This window comes from Ochotona princeps, chromosome 10, assembly GCF_030435755.1.
Source record: "Ochotona princeps isolate mOchPri1 chromosome 10, mOchPri1.hap1, whole genome shotgun sequence".
NCBI lineage: Eukaryota > Metazoa > Chordata > Mammalia > Lagomorpha > Ochotonidae > Ochotona > Ochotona princeps.
The window spans coordinates 50,941,525-50,961,846 of NC_080841.1; positions in this window are offsets into that span (position 1 = coordinate 50,941,525).

A 20,322-nucleotide genomic window follows, 5' to 3' on the forward strand; every position below is an offset into this window, starting at 1 on the left:
GATGCCTGAACTCCAGCCAGCTAGAGCTCTGAGCCAAGCAATAGCGCAAGTTACCCATCACCAGCATCCGTACAGAGCAGGGATTCTGGCTTTCAGCAGGTGACCCCCGGGGTGTGTAGGCAGAGGTTGGCTGCCACAGACGGCTCCAGGACTCTGTATCCATGACATTTCTCCCACAAAACGGGTAGAAACATGGTCCCTGCCTCAGGGCTCTGATCTGTGTCTTTGCTTTATGACTCCATTTCTGTGGGATGCAGTGTGATTTTGGAGCTCGCCATGTTTTCCTTAAAATCTCTTAAGTTTAAAAGACTTGAGTTGTGTTCAGCAGGCCAGTCGCACTGCCATTGTCACCTCCTCTCCTTCAGTATGGTTTTCGAGTACAGCTCCAAGCAGTACAGCGTCTGCTTGGCTGGCCCATAACCTCTCCACTGTCTGAAAAGTGTTAAGCTGTCAGAGTCTTCATGGACTGGAGGGTAATTTCTTGTGAAGTTGAATGCAAGTGTACTGTCATTCATAGTGTTTATATAGAAAAATACCAGGAATCTTCACTTTTACTACCTTGATATAGCATTGGCTATCATGTTACAACATTGAAGTACATCAGTTTATTAAAAAGGTACTTTTGTAAGAAATGTCGTCCGGTGTTGTCTCTCAGGAGATGACTGTGTGCTTAATGTGTCGGAACTGGGACGGGGAGTGGAATCTTAAAAATGCCAGAATCCCATCTGCTATGCAAGGACACAGCAGCTTGCTCTCCCTCTTCCTGAGGCAGCAAGGGAGCAGGAGCCCGGGTGAGTGGGCTCCTCCTCTCCCATGGATGCATGCTACTTTTGCTTGGCACCCCCCGCCTTCGTCTCTGGAATTGTCATTACATAAGTGAATGACAGTCCTCTAGGGTTTGCCACAGCTGACCCACTGACGAGCAGAAATGATCTACCAAGTCATTTTGTTCTCACATGCCTGAGAGCCATGGGCAGGTGTTGGGCCCACGTGCCCTGTGAATGCCTAGGTTCAAGTGCCAACTGCATTTCCAGTTCCAGCTTCCTGCTGATGCACATCCTGGCTCAACCAGTTGAGTCCCTGCCACCCACATGGGAGAAGCAGAATGACTGTCAGTCTCTTGACTTCACCAGGCCAACCCCAGCTGTTGTAGGCATCTGCTGACCCACTGGATGAAATGGCTCTCTCCTTCACCCCTTTCAAATAAATTTAAAAGGATAGGAGACCTGGGGCCTGGCACTGTAGCCTAGTGGCCTAAGTCCTTGCCTGGCATGTGCTGCAATCTCATATGGGTGCCAGCTCATATCCTGGCTGCTCCGCTTCCCATCCAGCTCCCTGCTTATGGCCTTGGAAAACAGTCAAGGACAGCCCAAAGCCCTGGAAAGCTGTACCCACGTGGGAGACCCAGAAGAAGCTCCTGGATCCTGAGTTGAGATTGGCTCAGCCCCGGCTGTTGTGGCCGCCTGGGGAGTGAGCCAGCAAATGGAAGATCGTTCTATCTCTCCTCTCTGTAAATCTAACTTTCCAATAAATGAATACATCGTTAAATAAAATAAAAAATGTATTTAGGAGTAAAAAAGGAGCCCAAAGAGAACGCTTACCACCTAGTGTAGTACAAGATGCCAATAGGCTGTAATGAGGTTGCCAGTTCCAAGTTTGGCAAAGTCACTTGAGGGTCTTTCGTGCAGGAAAGAATGCCAAGCACACTGGGAGTAATGATTTTCCCATTGTCCCCAAACTTGGGCCTGGATAACAATCATATTCTAACTTTGTAGAGGACTGTGCTCAAACAGTTTAGTGCAGTTCTCCAAAAGGTATGTTGATGACACAGGCATTTAGTACTTTACAGATTAAAAACCCAGAGAACAGCTGGGGCCTCTTACAGCACATCCCTGATGTCTTTTTCTCCCAAAAGAAATACCTTCACCCTACACTAGGAATCTGAGTAGCTCACTTCTTTCCAAGGCTAAGGAGAGTGAAGTCCTTCACCTGCTCAGGGAGGCATTCATCCTTCAGGGTCTGGGTGAGCCCACCTGCACTGTGCAGCCCTCCTGAAGTGTGGAAGTACCGTGGTCTCAGGAAGACCGTGCTGCTCCCCTGCTGTGGAAGGCTGTGGTAGAGCTGCCATCCTCGGGGGGCCTCCTGAGCGCCCCAGTCTTGACACTGGGAGAGTTGCCTAGTTCTGGGGTGTGCTGCTAACATTTCATGGGCCTCACAGGCAGTTAGCCTGCCGGGTTGTGTGCCTCACACCCCAAACTTAAGGTGATTTGTGGGGTTTGGTACTTGGGCCACTTCGCCTGGTGTCAAACCCAGGTTGGGCCAAAATGGCAGGCTGGCCTGTGGCTTGTGACCAGCTGGACTCAATCAGCCACCGCCTCAGGAAAGTGGAGCACCCTGGAAGAGGAATAGATGTGCGACGATACGACAGTTTTCTGCGTAGGACCCTCCCTCTAGATGGTCAGTAAATAGCCACTGAAGCAGACTGGAGTTTTCAGGTTACACAGCCAGAATGTCTGCACGAGGCAGGGCTGTCAGAGTTGTCCCTAAAGCAACAGGTGACTCATGCCTGGGTCAGCCGGCAGAAATGCCCTGGCAATGGCTCCCTGGCAAGCAGTCAATAATTCACAAATACCCAGAGTCAGCACAATTACAGTAAGGTTGTCACTTCACTTTAAAAGGCTGCACATATTGAAGACAAAGAAAAGGAGAATTGGTTCCTGCTGCGTTCTGGGGACCGTGCTGTATACTTGGCATCCATGATTTTCAGTCTATTCTCTCAACAGCCATGATTTATCCAAAACCAAGTAAGTGGTGGCAAAGGAAAAGCCTGTATTTGGACCCAGCCAATCAAGTTTCCACTGTCCTATTCCAGCCTGGAGCATTCCTAAAATGATAAATCCTTGGCCCACTCCAGATGTACGGACAGGGCCAAGCATTTCAGTAAGATCATGAGGTCACATGTGTTACTATTTGGGCAACACTGAATTATTCCATGAGAGACTATTTGAATGCAGTCTGAAGAACCCAGTAAGTCGGCCCCCTTCCAAAATACAGAAGAGTGGTGGAATTTTGTAAACTTACTGGTTTGCCTCAGTCCACAGAAATTATTCAAGGAGTCCTCACACACACCCCTCCCCCAATAAATATGGTAGAAACCACCCTGGAGTAAGTACAGGGAGCAGTTGCATAGAAGGTCCGGATCCATACACTAAGGGTGCTGGACTAGGTTCACCTGGCATTCAGGCATGAGAGGCAAGGCCAGCCCCTCTCTGCAGCCATCTAGTTCAGGCGTCCCAGGCCACCCACCCCAACTCCCCTCCCTTGCTGCTCTGTGCATGACCACCTCAGCGGGCCACCACTGCAATTCATCCTACACCTTCCAGAACTCCCAGTGCGGGACAAATGGACTGCGAGTCTCTCCACCTCCCATTGCTGCTTCCAAAGCATCATTTCTGTCCAGCGTTGCTTCTCCTCCCCTGCATTGCCACCGTCTGCTGCTTGCTCCCCTCACGCCCCAGTTTCTTCCTTCCCAGCCCTTCCCTGTCGTCTTTAGCGAGCTCACATGCATACAGATGACTCCTCAGGCCCCAGGCCTGGTGCTTCTCAACTTGCGGGCTCTTGCCTTCGGGGCAGGGATAATTCCTTGTGCTAGATAATCTGCATGGAACATCTGTCATCTCTATGCCCTGCCTGCTTCAGCCATGCCCCAAAATCTGCATCTCAGCATCACCAGTAACTTGCATGTCCCATTCTAACATGGGCCTTGCAACTATTTCAGACCACTGACCCCAGCTCACCCTGGGCCCAGCACTGCAGCCAGTGGACCCTGTCAATGCCCCCAGCCCAACAGGTCTGCCTTTTTCACCCACTTCCACTACAGCTTCATTCTCCTCCCCCCGCTCCCTGCCTTACTCAGCCTAAATGCTGTAGTCACTGCACCCCCAATTCTACTAGAGTGGCCTGGCAAATCCTAGACCTCTTGGGCCAGAGCCCAAAGAGCTGAGTACCACCAGAGAGCAATGAGATGACCAGACCGACTGCCATGATGGTAACGTGCCTGCCTGTCCAGCACACCAAGGCCTTGCGGTGTCCTTGCAGTCTGCTCTTCATGCTTCAGGCCTTCCCTCTTGTTACATCTGCCACATCTGCCGTGCATGCAGTGAACCCCACTCTATGCTTCAATAAAAAACACAGGGGTAGGCACTGAATGAATGGCTAGGTCGCTGATTGGAAAGGCCACATCCCCTGGCAATGTCCCTGAGTCCAACTTCCTGCCAATACACATCGTGAGAACAGCGAGAATGGCTCCCACCGTGACCCCAGTCCAGCCTCGGTCATTGTGAGCATTTGGGGAACAAACCAGCAGTTGGAAACCTGTCCTCATTCCCTCTCTGTCTCTTACCACCTTCCCAAAAGAGTGTTTTGTTAGAGGAGTAGGTGTTTGGTTTGGTGGTAAGGATGTTGCTTGGAACACCTACAACCCATATCAGTGCGTGGTTCAAGTCTCAGCCCCATTTCAAGTGGAACTTCCCGACAGTGCACCCTCTATTCAAGTTAGCCACGTGGGAGACTCTCTTGGGGTTCTGGCTGCTGTCTTCAGCCCGGCTCAACCCCAGATACATTCAGGAAGTGAACTAGCGAGTGAAATCTCTACCTCTCCTTCTAGCCCTCCCTCTAAAAGAAAAGGAAAATGATTTAAACAGATGAAAACAGACCATTTTGGCAAGTGATGTGCAGTATCTCATCCATCTGACTCTGTGGCCCGGATCACTGGCCCTGGGGCCGGGGCAGCGGCCCGCAGCTCACGCGGCCTGGCTCCTTGCCTGTCACCCTTGCTCGTGCCACCCCTGGCCCTGGCTCCTACAATTACTTCCTGTCGTTTGAACTTCAGTCTCTCCCCTGTCTCATCCCTAGAAAAATAAAATATGGTCTGGGGATTCCTCATCTAGAAACCCAAACAAAACCCGCCAGAATCTTTCTAGTATGTGATGAAATATTTTATTTTTAAAGATGTATTTATTTGAAAGGCAGAGAGAGAGGGAGACAGAGAGTGCTTTTCCCCCCACTACTTCACTCCCCAGACGGCCTCCACAGCCAGAGATGGGACAGTCTGAACCCAAGAACCTCTTCTAGGTCTCCCATGTGAGCACAGGGACCCAAGCACCTGAGCCATCTTCCACTGCTTTCCCAAGCACATTAGCAAGGAGTTGGATCACAAGTAGAACTGGCTCCCATATGGGATGCTGACACCACAGGTGGCAGCCTCACCTGCTAAGCCTTAGCACTGCCCCAGGAAACATGTGTCTGCACAGTGCTAGGAGTGTATGTGGTAGAAGAATAAATGTGACTGGTTGTGTGATATCAAACGGAGTTCCTGCCAGGTGGAGTTTCCAGGGCTAAAAAAAAAAGGGAGAATTCCAGGTAATCAGGAAGAGTTACTTTTTGTGCACCTGTAGTGTGGGCTTTGAGATGGCAGACCTGCTGCAAATTCTGATTAAACTGTTTACAGTGTGCTCTTGGGCAAAAAATTAAAGGTTTAAAAAAATGTACATCTGCACAACTCAAGCTCCTACCACTTTTTTTTTTTTTTTTTAAGATTTATTATTGGAAAGCCAGATATACAGAGAGGAGGAGAGACAGAGAGGAAGATCTTCCATCCGATGTTTCACTCCCCAAGTGAGCCGCAACGGGCCGGTGCTCTGCCGATCCGATGCCGGGAACCTGGAACCTCTTCCGGGTCTCCCACACGGGTGCAGTGTCCCAAAGCTTTGGGCCGTCCTCGACTGCTTTCCCAGGCCACAAGCAGGGAGCTGAATGGGAAGTAGAGCTGCTGGGATTAGAACCGGTGCCCATATGGGATCCTGGGGCATTCAAGGCGAGGACTTTAGCCGCTAGGCCACGCCGCTGGGCCCGCTCCTACCACTTTCAATATCTCTTCATGATTTTTGAAAACACCTTGATCGTGAAATATACATGCATAACAATGCAGAGGGGCCAGCATTGTGGTGTAGCAAGCTAGGTTATGGCTTGCAATGCTAGCATACCATATAGATGCCAGTTTGAATCCAGGCTGCTCCAGTTCTGATCTAGCCTTCTGCTGATGGCCTGGGAAGGCAGTGAAGGATGGCCCAAGTGTTTGGGTCTCTGTCCCCACATGGGAGACCTGGAAGAAGATCTGAGTTCCTGGCTTCTGTCTGGCATAGCCTTGGCCATTGCTGCCACTTGGGGAATGAACCAGCATCTATCTCTCTGCCTATCTCTGTAAACTCTGCCTCTTTCAAATAAGTCTTTTTGGGCCTGGAGTGGTAGCCTAGTGGCGGCTAAAGTCCTCATCTTACATGTGTCAGTATCCCATATGGGCACCAGTTTGTATCCCAGCTGCTCCACTTTCCTTCCAGCTCCATGATTATGGCCTGGAAAAGCAGTGGAGAACAGCCCAAAGCCTCAGAACCCTGCACCCACTTGGGAGACCTAGAAGCAGCTCAGGCTCCTAGTTTCAGATTGGCTCAGCCCCAGCCATTGAGGTCACTTGGGGAGTGAATCAGCAGATGGAAGATCTTCATCTCTCCTCTCTGTATATCTGCCTTTACAATAAAAATAAGTAAATCTTTAAAAATAAATTTTTAAAAATGTATATAAAATGAACCCCTCCCTGTGTCTACCACTCAATGTCAAAAGCAACACTGGCAGGGTGGCCAAAGCTCCTGGCCCTCCCTCATGTTGGGAGGGTAAGTACCCTCTGAAATTCATGTCAATCATTCCTTAGCTTTTCTCTGTGGCTCTGTCACCTACATGTGCATTCCTGGACAGCACAACCTTTGGTTTTGCCTGTTTTTTTTTTTAATATTTATTTATATGAGTTGTAGAACAGAGCAAGAGAGAGAAGGGAATCTCCATTCACCTCCATTTTCCAAATAGCCACAACAGACAAGTGTGGGCCAATCCAAATCCAGGAGCTAAAAATTCCTTTAGGATCCCTTATAGGAAGATGGATTGGAAGTAGAGGAGCTGCAACTTAAACTGGGATCTCAATATGAGATGTCGGCAATGTTAGTGATAGCCTACTTCACTACACAGCAACACTGGCCCTTTGTTTTGCCTGTTTTTATTGTTGTTTAGATTTATTTATTTTTATTGGAAATGCAGATTTATTAAAGGAGAAGAGAAAGATCTTCCATCCACTGGTTCACTCCCCAAGTGACTCCAACAGCCAGAACTAAGCCTACCCAGAGCCAGGACTCCCACGCGGGTACAGGATCCCAATGCATTGGGCCGTCCTCCACTGCCTTCCCAGGCCACAAGCAGGGAGCTGGACGGGAAGTGGAGCTGCCGGACATGAACCAACACCTACTGGGATGCCTGTACCTGAAGGTGAAGCATTAGCCAACTGAGCTAATGCACTGACCCCTGTTGCCTGGTTTTGAAGTTTATGTAAATAAAATATCATTACATTCTGTGATTTTCTAAAATTTTTTTATTATTAATGCCTAATTGTGTGGTTTTTTTTTTACTATATAGCATTCCATTCTGTGAATATGCCATCATCATACTTATACAGCTATTAGTGCAGATTTGGGCTGTTGCCCGTTTTGTCACTGTGACGAATCATAGTTTATAAAACTTGCATTGTGTGTCCTATACTGCAAATCAATAGATTTCTCTAGGAATGGAGCTGCCAAGTTACAGGAAATGGGCATGTTTAAGTTTATTCTGGTAGGAAAAACAATTTAATTATCTTCTTACGGTTTCATTAAATAAAAGCCTGTTCAGTCTCTCTCCGAGTGTCAATCAAAGTCCCACAAGCCAGCATTCTCTAATAATGCCATAGAATGAAATTCTAGAGCCAGGCCTTTAAGAGATTTTCCATCATCTAAGGAGCCAAGGAGAGGAGGATTGTGCGCCCCACTCATGCAGCTCCTGGGAGAGGTGGCACTCGGCATCACCGGAGCGCTGGAGTAGACTGGACACGGAGGAATCCTCCTCACTCTCTGCAATTGTGTTTGAGTGCTATTCCTGTTAGGCTCTTAAACTTTAAAAAATAAACAGGGCAGCGGAGGAAGCAGGGGCCATGGTTATGGCACAGCAAGTTCAGCTTCCACCTGCAACACCACCATCCTATATGGTTCTGGTTCAAGTGTCTGCTGCTCCACTTTCAGTCCAGCTCCCTGCTAATACACCTGGGAAAGCACCAGGATGTGGCCCAAATGCTGGGGAGCCTGCCATTCACATGGGAGACTTGGATGGTGTTCCAAACTCCTGACTTTAGCCTAACCAGCCCTGGCCCCTGTAGCCATCTCAGGAATGAACCAGCAGAATGAAAATCTGTCTTTCCCTCTCTCTCCGTAACTCGGCATTTGAATAAATACTTAGTCTTTAAAGGAAAGAAGGAGAGTATGAAAAGTCACAAAGGGAACATCTACTGCCTTGCTCATAATGTTTTAAATGGCATCTTGATACTCTTCAAAGTTACCCACAGTTGAGAGCGCTCTCCAGAGGATCAGGAAAGCGCTGTGTGCTTTCCTCCAACGTGCGTGATGGCAAAACAAAGCCCTGGAGAGCTTAGCTAACAAGTCATCGGAGAGTTTGCATTTCACCTAATCAATGCGAGGTAATCCAAATTGTCCCTCAAAGTGGCTGTAACATCTCATACCCCTCAAGATGTTAGCTCCCACTACTCCTCATCCTAACTTTCATTGTTTTTCTTGGGCATCAATCTGGCTGGCATAGTTAACAAACATTTGTGCCTTCAATTTACATTTTCTTGGTTCGTGATTAAGTCGAGAACCTTTGCGTATTTCTGGGTCATCTGTGTGTGTTCTTCTCTGGGAAACATATTCTGCAAACTATTCTTTGACACTTCTATGGCTACACAGACTTTCCTCCCAGTTTGAGATTTGTCATTCAGGTATTTTGAATAAACTAGAAGTTCATGTTAAAGAGGCCAAAAAATGTCGGTATGTTCTTGATGGGGGTGTGTTCTGCCTTTGGTCTCCAGTCTGTTCTGTTCTATTAGTCAAGTTTCCACATCTGTCTGAGTCAGTAGTTCATGCACCTGTTGCTATCTCTAGACTAATGACACACTCTCCATTGACTGATGGACTCCAAGTTTCAATATGTGTTTCCCCCAACTTCTTTAGGAGTGCTTTTGTTATTCTTGACCGCTTACTCTTTTATGTAAGTTTTATAATCAGTCTCCCTGTCTCATCCCCTCTCTCTCATACACACACACACACACACACACACACAGAGGATTACATTAAATATACACACACACACACACAATTACTTTAAACATACGTCAACTTGTAAAGAATCAACATCTTTATAATATTGAGTCCACCTAAGATCATTATACATGACACTATATAGAGAGTGATGTTGTTCTTTTCAATGGTGTTTTATTATTTTATAAGGCATATTCATATATTTTGTTAGACTTAGTCCTATGTCTCATATGTTATGTTGTTAGTATAAAGAATATCCTTAATGCCTTAACTATATTTTCTGATCAATTGTTCCTCATTTGTACAAATGTAATTGACATCTTCTGCTTTAAAAAAATTAAGGCTAGAGAAATAAACAAGACCCCTATCTTTTACCTTATACAAAAATCAGCTCTAAATGAATCAAATACTTGCATCTGCATCTAGACACCATAAAGTACTAAAGGACAACATAGGGAAGCCTCTACAAGACATCAACATAGGCAAAGACTTCTTAGAACACACACCAAAAACACAGGTGGCTAAAACCAAGGCAGGAAAATGGCCTACATCAAACTTAGCTTCTGTACAGCAAAGGAAAAAGTGAACCAAGTGGACAGGGAACCAACAGAATGGGAGCCAATCTCTGCACAGTTAAACAGACAGGTAACTAATATCCAGAATTTATAAAGAGCTTCAGAAATTCAACAGCAAAACAAACATTTTTGTGAAGAAAAGAGTATAGGTCATGAAGAGATATTTTTCAAAAAAGATAATCAAGGGCCCGGCGGCGTGGCCTAGCAGCTAAAGTCCTCGCCTTGAACGCCCCGGATCCCATATGGGCGTTCTAATCCCGGCAGCTCCACTTCCCATCCAGCTCCCTGCTTGTGGCCTGGGAAAGCAGTCGAGGACGGCCCAATGCATTGGGACCCTGCATCCGCATGGGAGACCTGGAGGAGGTTCCTGGTTCCCGGCTTCGGATCGGCAGAGCACCAGCCCGTTGCGGCTCACTTGGGGAGTGAATCATCGGATGGAAGATCTTCCTCTCTGTCTCTCCTCCTCCATGTATATCTGACTTTGTAATACAAATAAATCTTTTTTTAAAAAAAGATAATCAAATGCATAATACACGTATGAAAAAATGCTCAGGCTCCTTAGCTGTTAGAGAAGTGCCAATAAAAACCACACTGATGTTCCACCCACTTCCAGTGACAATGGCCTACACACAGAAACCAACTAACAAAGATGTGGAGAAAAAGGTACCACTCATGGCCAGTGCACGTGCAGACTAGTGCAGCCACTGTGGAAGTCAGCATGGACAGTGCTCAGACAATTGAGAACTGATCTACCATAGGACCCAGCCATCCCTCTCCTGGGAATATATCCAAAGGAAATGAGATCTGCGTGCGACAGGGTGTGATCTGCAACCCTGTATTTATAGCAGCACGATTCACAATAGTGAAGACATGGAAACAACCCAGATGCTCATAAACAGAGGACTAGATGAAGAAATTGTGATACATCTACTCAATGAAATACTAATCAGCCATAAAAAACAGAATGAAACCCTACCATCTGTTACTAAATGGTCCCAACTAGAGACCATCATTGTTAGTGAAATAAGCCAGTTCCAGGCTGGTGCAGTAGCCTAGTGGCTAAAAGTCCTCGCCTTCCACGCACCAGGATCCCATATGGGTGCCGATTTGTTTCCCGGCAGCCCTGATTCCCATCCAGCTCCCTGCTTGTGGCATGGGAAAGCAGTCAAGGATGGCCCAAAGCCTTGGGAGACCCAGAAAAACTTCAGGCTCTTGGCTTCTAATTGGCTCTGCTCCAGCCATTGTAGCCACTTGCGGAATGAATCAACAGAGAGAAGATCTTCCTCTCTGTCTTTCCTCCTCTCTGTTTATCTGACGTCCCAATAAAATAAATCTTAAAAAAAAAAAAAAAAAGAAAGAAGCCAGTCCCCAAAGGACAAATATCATATGTTCTCTGATGGAAAATAAATGGATACAGATAATCAAGTGTATATATGTATAAAATATAAATATATAATATATAAACACACATATGTATTCTCACAGATGAACAGTATAATGGAGACTAGGATACAGGAAACTAAAGTTACATTTCAAAACATATCTCTGGGCCCGGCAGCGTGGCCTAGCAGCTAAAGTCCTCACCTTGAATGCCCCAGGATCCCATATGGTCGCCGGTTCTAATCCCGGCAGCTCCACTTCCCATCCAGCTCCCTGCTTGTGGCCTGGGAAAGCAGTCGAGGACGGCCCAAAGCTTTGGGATCCTGCACCCGTGTGGGAGACCTGGAAGAAGTTCCTGGCTCCTGGCTCCAGATCTGCAGAGCACCGGCCGTTGTGGCTCACTTGGGGAGTGAATCATCGGATGGAAGATCTTCCTCTCTGTCTCTCCTCCTCCCTGTATATCTGACTTTGTAATACAAATAAATCTTTTTTTAAAAAAAGATAATCAAATGCATAATACACGTATGAAAAAATGCTCAGGCTCCTTAGCTGTTAGAGAAGTGCCAATAAAAACCACACTGATGTTCCACCCACTTCCAGTGACAATGGCCTACACACAGAAACCAACTAACAAAGATGTGGAGAAAAAGGTACCACTCATGGCCAGTGCACGTGCAGACTAGTGCAGCCACTGTGGAAGTCAGCATGGACAGTGCTCAGACAATTGAGAACTGATCTACCATAGGACCCAGCCATCCCTCTCCTGGGAATATATCCAAAGGAAATGAGATCTGCGTGCGACAGGGTGTGATCTGCAACCCTGTATTTATAGCAGCACGATTCACAATAGTGAAGACATGGAAACAACCCAGATGCTCATAAACAGAGGACTAGATGAAGAAATTGTGATACATCTACTCAATGAAATACTAATCAGCCATAAAAAACAGAATGAAACCCTACCATCTGTTACTAAATGGTCCCAACTAGAGACCATCATTGTTAGTGAAATAAGCCAGTTCCAGGCTGGTGCAGTAGCCTAGTGGCTAAAAGTCCTCGCCTTCCACGCACCAGGATCCCATATGGGTGCCGATTTGTTTCCCGGCAGCCCTGATTCCCATCCAGCTCCCTGCTTGTGGCATGGGAAAGCAGTCAAGGATGGCCCAAAGCCTTGGGAGACCCAGAAAAACTTCAGGCTCTTGGCTTCTAATTGGCTCTGCTCCAGCCATTGTAGCCACTTGCGGAATGAATCAACAGAGAGAAGATCTTCCTCTCTGTCTTTCCTCCTCTCTGTTTATCTGACGTCCCAATAAAATAAATCTTAAAAAAAAAAAAAAGAAAGAAGCCAGTCCCCAAAGGACAAATATCATATGTTCTCTGATGGAAAATAAATGGATACAGATAATCAAGTGTATATATGTATAAAATATAAATATATAATATATAAACACACATATGTATTCTCACAGATGAACAGTATAATGGAGACTAGGATACAGGAAACTAAAGTTACATTTCAAAACATATCTCTGGGCCCGGCAGCGTGGCCTAGCAGCTAAAGTCCTCACCTTGAATGCCCCAGGATCCCATATGGTCGCCGGTTCTAATCCCGGCAGCTCCACTTCCCATCCAGCTCCCTGCTTGTGGCCTGGGAAAGCAGTCGAGGACGGCCCAAAGCTTTGGGATCCTGCACCCGTGTGGGAGACCTGGAAGAAGTTCCTGGCTCCTGGCTCCAGATCTGCAGAGCACCGGCCGTTGTGGCTCACTTGGGGAGTGAATCATCGGATGGAAGATCTTCCTCTCTGTCTCTCCTCCTCCCTGTATATCTGACTTTGTAATACAAATAAATAAATCTTAAAAAAAAACACATCTCTACTACAGAATAAAAGTAGGACTTCCATTCTGAAGCATGTAAACATACCTGTACAGCAGGATACTAGATTTTCTGCCTTTACCTATACCTACCACATCATGATACATTTAAACAGCATAAGTTAATCTTATAATTTGCAAGAAACTGTACTACTCTGATAATTTGAAGAATACCAGTGAGGGGAAAACAGGGAGGGAAGAACCCCTATGCCTACAAAACCGTATCATGGAAACAAATGTATTTTTTTTTTTAATTAAGGCTATCTTCAGACCTAGGCTCACAGAAACAAGGCATAAAGTAATACCTCCCCCCTCCCATACTTAATTTGCTCTAACATCTTGCATTAATGTGGCTCATTCATTGATTTTTATTTAAAGATTTATTTACTTTTCTTGGAAAGACAGTTTTACAGAGAGACGAGTGGACAGAGAAAAAGCTCTCTTATCCCCAGTTCACTCCCTAAATTGTCACAATAGCAGGAGCTAAGCTGATCAGAAGCCAGGAGCCAGGCTCCTGTTACAGCCCCACTGTTAGAACTAGAGCCTTTTCAGACTGGCCTCTTTCTCTAATCAAAATACTTATGTTCTGTAATTTTCCATGGCTTGGTAACACATTTACTTTCTTTTTTTTTTTAATTCTTTTATTTTGGTAATCTTTATCATTGATTAGGGCACAAAGGGTCAAGGGCTACAGGAAAGTGGGTAAGACCATCGTTTCCACACTAACATCTTTTTTCTGTATCTGGGGTAAGGGGAGAAACAAAGGGAAAAGCCCCACTCAGCCTCCCACCCATCCCAGGACCCGGATGAGAGGCACGCTCCAAGGGTCCTGCTCAAGCAGTTTTGATAGTTTAACAGTTCTGAATTGCTGCCAATCTCATGGCTCCAAGCGCAATGAAATCTGTCCAGAATCCACTGGCTGACACAGTCTCTTCAAGGTTGGGGTTCTGAGATCAGCAGTTCAGTTGGAGGGATCTCCAAAGAAACTTCATCTGAGGTGATCCCAGACCTGATTGTTGTGTGTGCTTGTCAGTACAGAGTCCAGCACAGTCCATCGCCCCAATCAGCTTATGCACATGCTGGTGTTTGCAATTGCTGGGACAGTTCTGTTTCCAGCCCTGTCTTACATGCAAATCAATGGGTGTTGCAGTCCAGCCCAATCCTGCCCACTTCATATTCATCCTCACGCAAACCAGTGGAAGCTGCAACCTAGCTGGGGTGACTCCCCATAACCCCCACCAGGCCTGCCCCCTACCCTGGTTCCCATGCTTGCCACTATGTACCGCAGACTTGTTCAGTCTGTCCCACATCCCATTTAGCTCTTGTACATGTCAATGAGCATTGAAGCCTAGTCCAACCCAACCTGCCCTATTATCCAGCCCACATATATACTGGCGGGTGCCATTCTGTCTAGCCACCCCTGTCCCTGTCCTGGATTTCGTGTTCTGCAGTGGGAATGGTAACCTAAGAGGGAGGCGCCCACTGTTTCCCTCCTAAGCTACTCCTACTCCCGTATTGTGCACTCTCCAGGTAGTTCTGGAGTTTAACTTGACAAAATTAGCCCCCAGTGCCAGCCTCTGCCAGCTGACGCTGCGGCAAAGCCCAACCAGCCCTCGCCCACTCTGTTGCTACTAGTGCAAGCATAAATCGATCAACCGAGCCTGGCCCTTCCCCAATCTAGCTCACATGAGGCCCACAGCTGTTGTAGCCCTGCTTGGTCTCGTCTGCCCCCATCCCAACTCATGCTCTCCAGTGAGAGTGACTATCCAGCAGGGGAGCCCACATTCCCCTGCCAACTTTGCCACCTCCCTCCCTGGTTCTCATGTGTGCTGGTTAGGCACTGCAGCCCAGTCTGGTACAGCCCACCTCATCTTGGCATTTGCTAGTGGGTGTTGCAGCCTGGCCCGGCCTGGCCCACCCCCAATTCCAACTGATGCTGGTAAGGGTTATAGCCTAGCCCAGCCCAGCAGGCATCCAATCCCAGCTGTAATGTGCACTGGTATGTGTTGCGACTGAACCTGGTCCAACCCACACTGTTCTGGTGCTTGGATTCGCCAGTGAGTGATGTGAACTGGTTTAGCCTGGTCTGCCCCCAACCTATGCCAAATCTATGTCAGTGGGTACCTTTCCCTGGCCTGGTCTGGGCTGTTCCTTATCCTGCTTCTTGTGCTCATCTGTAGGGACTGTGTCCTGCTAGAGGTGTTGCCCAGGGTCCTCCATCAGAACCTCTCCCAATGCCAGATCTCGCGCATACTGGTGGGTCCATGAGCCAGCCCTACTTAGTCTCTTTCCTGTCCTAGCAGGAACAGTGGCCTTTCCTGATTGGCCTTCAACCCATTCCGGTTCTTACTGTTGGATGTTTCAGCCCAGCCAAGGCTTATCCACACCCAGACATGGCTTACACATTGCTCAGTAGGGGCAGAGACCCAGCCTCGTCCATTCTACATCTACCCAGGTTCTCCAGAGCACCAGATGGTGCTGGAGTCTAGCCCGGTTAGGTGCGCTCAGCCCCAGTTCACACTTGTGCCAAGGGAGATTGCAGCCATATCCAGACTGGAACGCAGCCCCCATTCCAACCCCCACCCTCATCAGGGGGAACCCCAACCCAGCAAGGGTGTACTTTCACAGCTCCCCAATCAGGTCTATTTCCAGCCCTAGATTACATACTTACCAGTGGTTGCTCTGACCCAGCTTGGCTTAGTCCCTCACCTGTCTTGGCCTTTGCCTTCAATGCTGTGGCCTAGTATCCCTGGTTCATGCAGACCAGTTGATATAAGAGCCTAGCTCAGCATGACCTGTGCTCCATCCTGATTTCCGTTCTTCCTTGTGAGTTAAGGTTTGCTCGGCCCTGCCTGGTCCACCCACTTCCAGTTGCAGCTCGGCCCACCTCACATCCTATTTTAGGATGCACATTCATGTGCTGCTGCCTTGACCTGCCTAGACTGTTGTCAGTTCCTTTACCCATAAGTGATGGCAGGTTCCATGGTCACACCTTGCTTAGCCCATCACCACCACAACTCACAAGCTAACCAGCGGGACTTGTATTTCCACAGGGTTCAACCGACACTTCCTCCACAGAATCTACCCCCGGATCGGGTTCTGTCAAGTGCTGGTTAGTGTCCTCACCCTGCCAAGTGTGACCCATCCCCTGTTCCACCACTCAGTCAGGTACTGGTACCTAGCCCTGTCGGACAGGCCCCCAACCACAGCTTTCGTATGGCAGTCAGTGATGCTCTATACTAACAGTCCATCTCAGGATTCCCATGTGGGCTGATCAATCAGTCTGGCCCAAATAGAACTTATGGACTCTCCCCTCAAAACCCTCAGACCTCAATCCCCATGCTTGCAAGCAAGTTCCATGACCCCATTTGCTAGGGATTACACAGAATTCACCCCTCACCTATACTCACACTAGCATTATCCCTGGATGTCTCTAGGCAACAATTACATACCCTGAAAACCCTAGAGCTCACCGCCAGGTGGCTAGCAGGCAGAGTCTGGTGCTAAATAGGTGCACTGGCTGCCCAAAGCCTAGGACTCTCTCACCGTGTGGTGACGGTGCCCATGTGCCAAGTCCTGGACATTGGGTCTGACCTGGCCTGGGTACTCTCCACAAGCGGGTTGCCAACACTGTGGAGGGCTGCTGTCACCCAAGCCACCAAGGCCAAACTCCAACACATTTACTTTCTCATTGCTGAATACTATGCCATTATCCAAACGTCCCACGTGTATTTACGTACTGAGTGCCATCTGGGTTACTCCCAAATAAGTCTGGGTGATGATGAACACAGCTGCTATACATAGTCATGTTTTCATAGGAACTTAAGTTTTCACTCATTTGAGTAAATACCAAAGGGTACAGTTGCTATCCTGAATGTGAAAATTGCCAAACTGGGGCCAGCGTGATGGCTCAACTAACTAATCCTCTGCCTGAAATGCCACATCCAACACAGGCACTGGTTCACATCCCCTCTGCTTCCCTTCCCATCCAGTTCCCTGCTTGTGGCCTGGGAAAGCAGAGGAGGATAGCACAAAGTCTTGGGATCCTGCACCTATGTGGGAGACCCAGAAGATCCTGGCTTTGGATCAGCTCAATGCCAGCTGTTTGCCCACTCAGGGAGCAAAACAGCAGATGGAAGATCTGTCTCCATTGCTCTGTAAATCTGACTTTCCAATAAAAAATTTTAAAAGATCTTAAAAAGAAATCTTTCAGTATGTTTATAGTTATCATCTTCAAGTCCTTATTTCCTAATTCTGGGTACATTCATTATTTTCTTTTTTTTTTTTAAGTGTATTTGAGTTACAGTGATGAAACACACACAAAAAAACTCTTCCACCCATTGGTTCACTCCCCCAGATGACTGCAATGGCCAAAGCCAGGAGCTCTTTCCAGGTCTCCCACCTAAGGGGCAGGAGCCCAAGCACTTGGGTTGTCTTCCACTGATTTCCCAGGCTAATCGCAGGAAACTGGATCTGAAGTGGAGCAGCAGAGTTGGGTTGGGAGTTCCAAGATGGATGAAAACGGTGAAATCAAGCCAAGCTTGGCTGGGAAGGCTTAGCCAGGGCGAGGCAGAGGAGGTGCTCTTCCAAGCATGAGTTGGAATTCTGTGGTAGAGATACTGCAGAAGACATGCAGACCCAGTGAAGTGGCAGCGACACTCAGGCTGTGTAGCACCAGGCAGGTTCGCTACTGGCAACTGGAGTTCTCTGGCAGCAAGGTGAGCCAAGCGAGCTGCTTGAGTAACAGGCGACATTGCCTGACATGGAAACCCATGGGACCAAACCGAGCCCACACTGACAACAGAGCCAGGATGGAAGAGAGAGGCCCCAACGGATCACTGTCAGGGTAGAATACATACCTCACTCCCCATTCACCCTAGAGAGCACCCAGACTAGCCAGCAAATGGCGTCATCTTGGCAGAGATGCAAAGCAGTCAGCCAAGTCCTCCACCTAGGATCGTGGGACACACTGAAATGGTGGTCACAGAACACACCTGGGTTTACCTGAGCATGCACTTAGCTCTCCACAACTGTCTGCATAACCCCATACTGAGAATGTATCTCACTGGTTCCATCAAAATAGGTCTGTATTTCCCCACTGACTCAGTCTAGACCAAAGGCCAGGCAGAGAGCCAGGCAGAGAGCAGGGCACTGATGGGGAACTGAAAAGTACACCCACAGACCTGAAGAGTAAGCAGCCCAGGAAGAAAACTCATGTGTGGCTGGCACAGGAAACAGCCTCTCCAGGGCCAGGGCAGCCTCCACACCCCGTGACTGCACACGTCTTGCATGCAGAATCTGTGGGAATTCTGTGACTGCACGACAGGCTGTAGGGCACACAGAGGATGGCACAGATGGCTTGTATGGTACCAGTGATGGCGTGGGTGGGAGCTGCAGCCATCGCAGCATAACCTTGGGCATCAGTCACTTTGAAAGAGTCCACAGGAGGCTGTGTTGACACGGACAGTTGTGATCCCTGCTTCCCAATGTGAAGACAAAAGAGGACACCAACCACGCCAACCCTGGGTGGAACCCTGGACTCTCATGCCATACTTGAACACTGACCAGAGCACATAGCCCATTCCCAGCACACAGCCCTGAATATCCACTAAAGGTATAGTTATTCCATTAAGCCACAGAGGCACAAAGATAAAAGTTATTAGAGGAGAAAATGCACAAGTCTTTATTGAAATATGTAACCATGAAAGGAGAAGGGCCCAGTGAGATGGCTCAATTGGCTAATTCTTAACCTTGCAATGCCAGGATCCCATATGGACACCAGCTCATGTCCCAGCTGCTCTGTTTCCCTTCCAGCTCCCTACTTGTGGACTGGAAAAGCAGTAGAGGACGGCCCAACACCTTAGGACCCTGCACCCACATGGAAGACCCAGAAGAATCTCCTTGCTCCTGGCTTTGGATCAGATTGGCTCAGCTCTGGCTAGTATTGCCATTTGGTGAATGAACCGGCAGATGGACAATTATTTTTTAAATTATTTTTAATTATTGTTTAATGATGTAATAAGCTCTGAGATTTTCCATCCCCCTTCCCAAGTTCCCTCTCTGCCCCACTCCATTGATTTCCCATTTAGTATTACAATAGGTGGTTCTTCATGAACAATTTTAAGTCCATTGTGCTATTATTGAAGTGTTTCCCAACAATGGAGGCATGGACAATGTCAGGGTCCAGCATCCTACTGCCAACCCAAGATACTACATTCAGCAAAACTCTCATTTACACATGAAGGTAAAATAAAGACCTTCCCAAACTAATCCTAATTGAAAGAATTTGCCGCCACTTGACCAGCCCTACAAAGTAGAAAGGATGCGCTGCACACAGAAATAGAATGGTAATTACCAGAACCAAAGGTGAAGATAGAGAATTTTCTAGTCAATCTATAAAAGAAATCTAGAGCAAACAATGAGAATATTCATGTTAAAATTTTAGAACTAAATTGTTACTTTCAGTAATAATCCTGAATGCAAATGCCTAGACTCTCCAGTTAAAAGATATAGACTGGCTGGCTAAATCAAACAAGACCCATCTATTTGTTGCCTACAAGAAACACATCTCACTAGCAAAGATGCACACAGACTGAAAGTGAAAGGATGGAAAACAAGCCAGCCAGAATAGACATTCTAATGTCAGACAAATGGACTTTAACACAGAAACTATTGAAAGAGATGAAGAACATTACATAATGATTAAGAAATCAACTCAATCACTTCTCGGCTATTTGGCTAAGATCAAGTGTAGAAATCAACAAGAAGTGACCATCATAGTATATACGCACCCAATGCCAGGACACCTAGCTATTAAAAACAATTGTTAATGGACCCACAGGGAGACAGACTCCAATACAGTAATACTGAGGAAATTCAATACTACACTATCCTCAATGACTAGATCAACTGAACAACCATTCAACAAAGAAACAATAGAGTTAATCATGGACCAAATGGAACTAATTGATATCTACAGAGTATTTTTATGAAATCATCTTTATTTACATTAATAACAAAACACATCCTAAGATAAACTCAACATTTATGCCAGAAATACATTTGTCTATTTAAAGATGTGAAATCCCAAATCTCCAAAATGTACCAAAGACATTTTTAAGGAATAAAATTCTTCACCAGTTTTTCAAGCTAAATAATCAATGTCCAAATGTCAAAAGTAGCTTCTCTTCTCTCCCCAGCTAATTTTTTTTTTTTTTTTTTGCAATTACGAGCCAATTTGAGATTAAAACCAGGACAGCTTGATCTTCCTA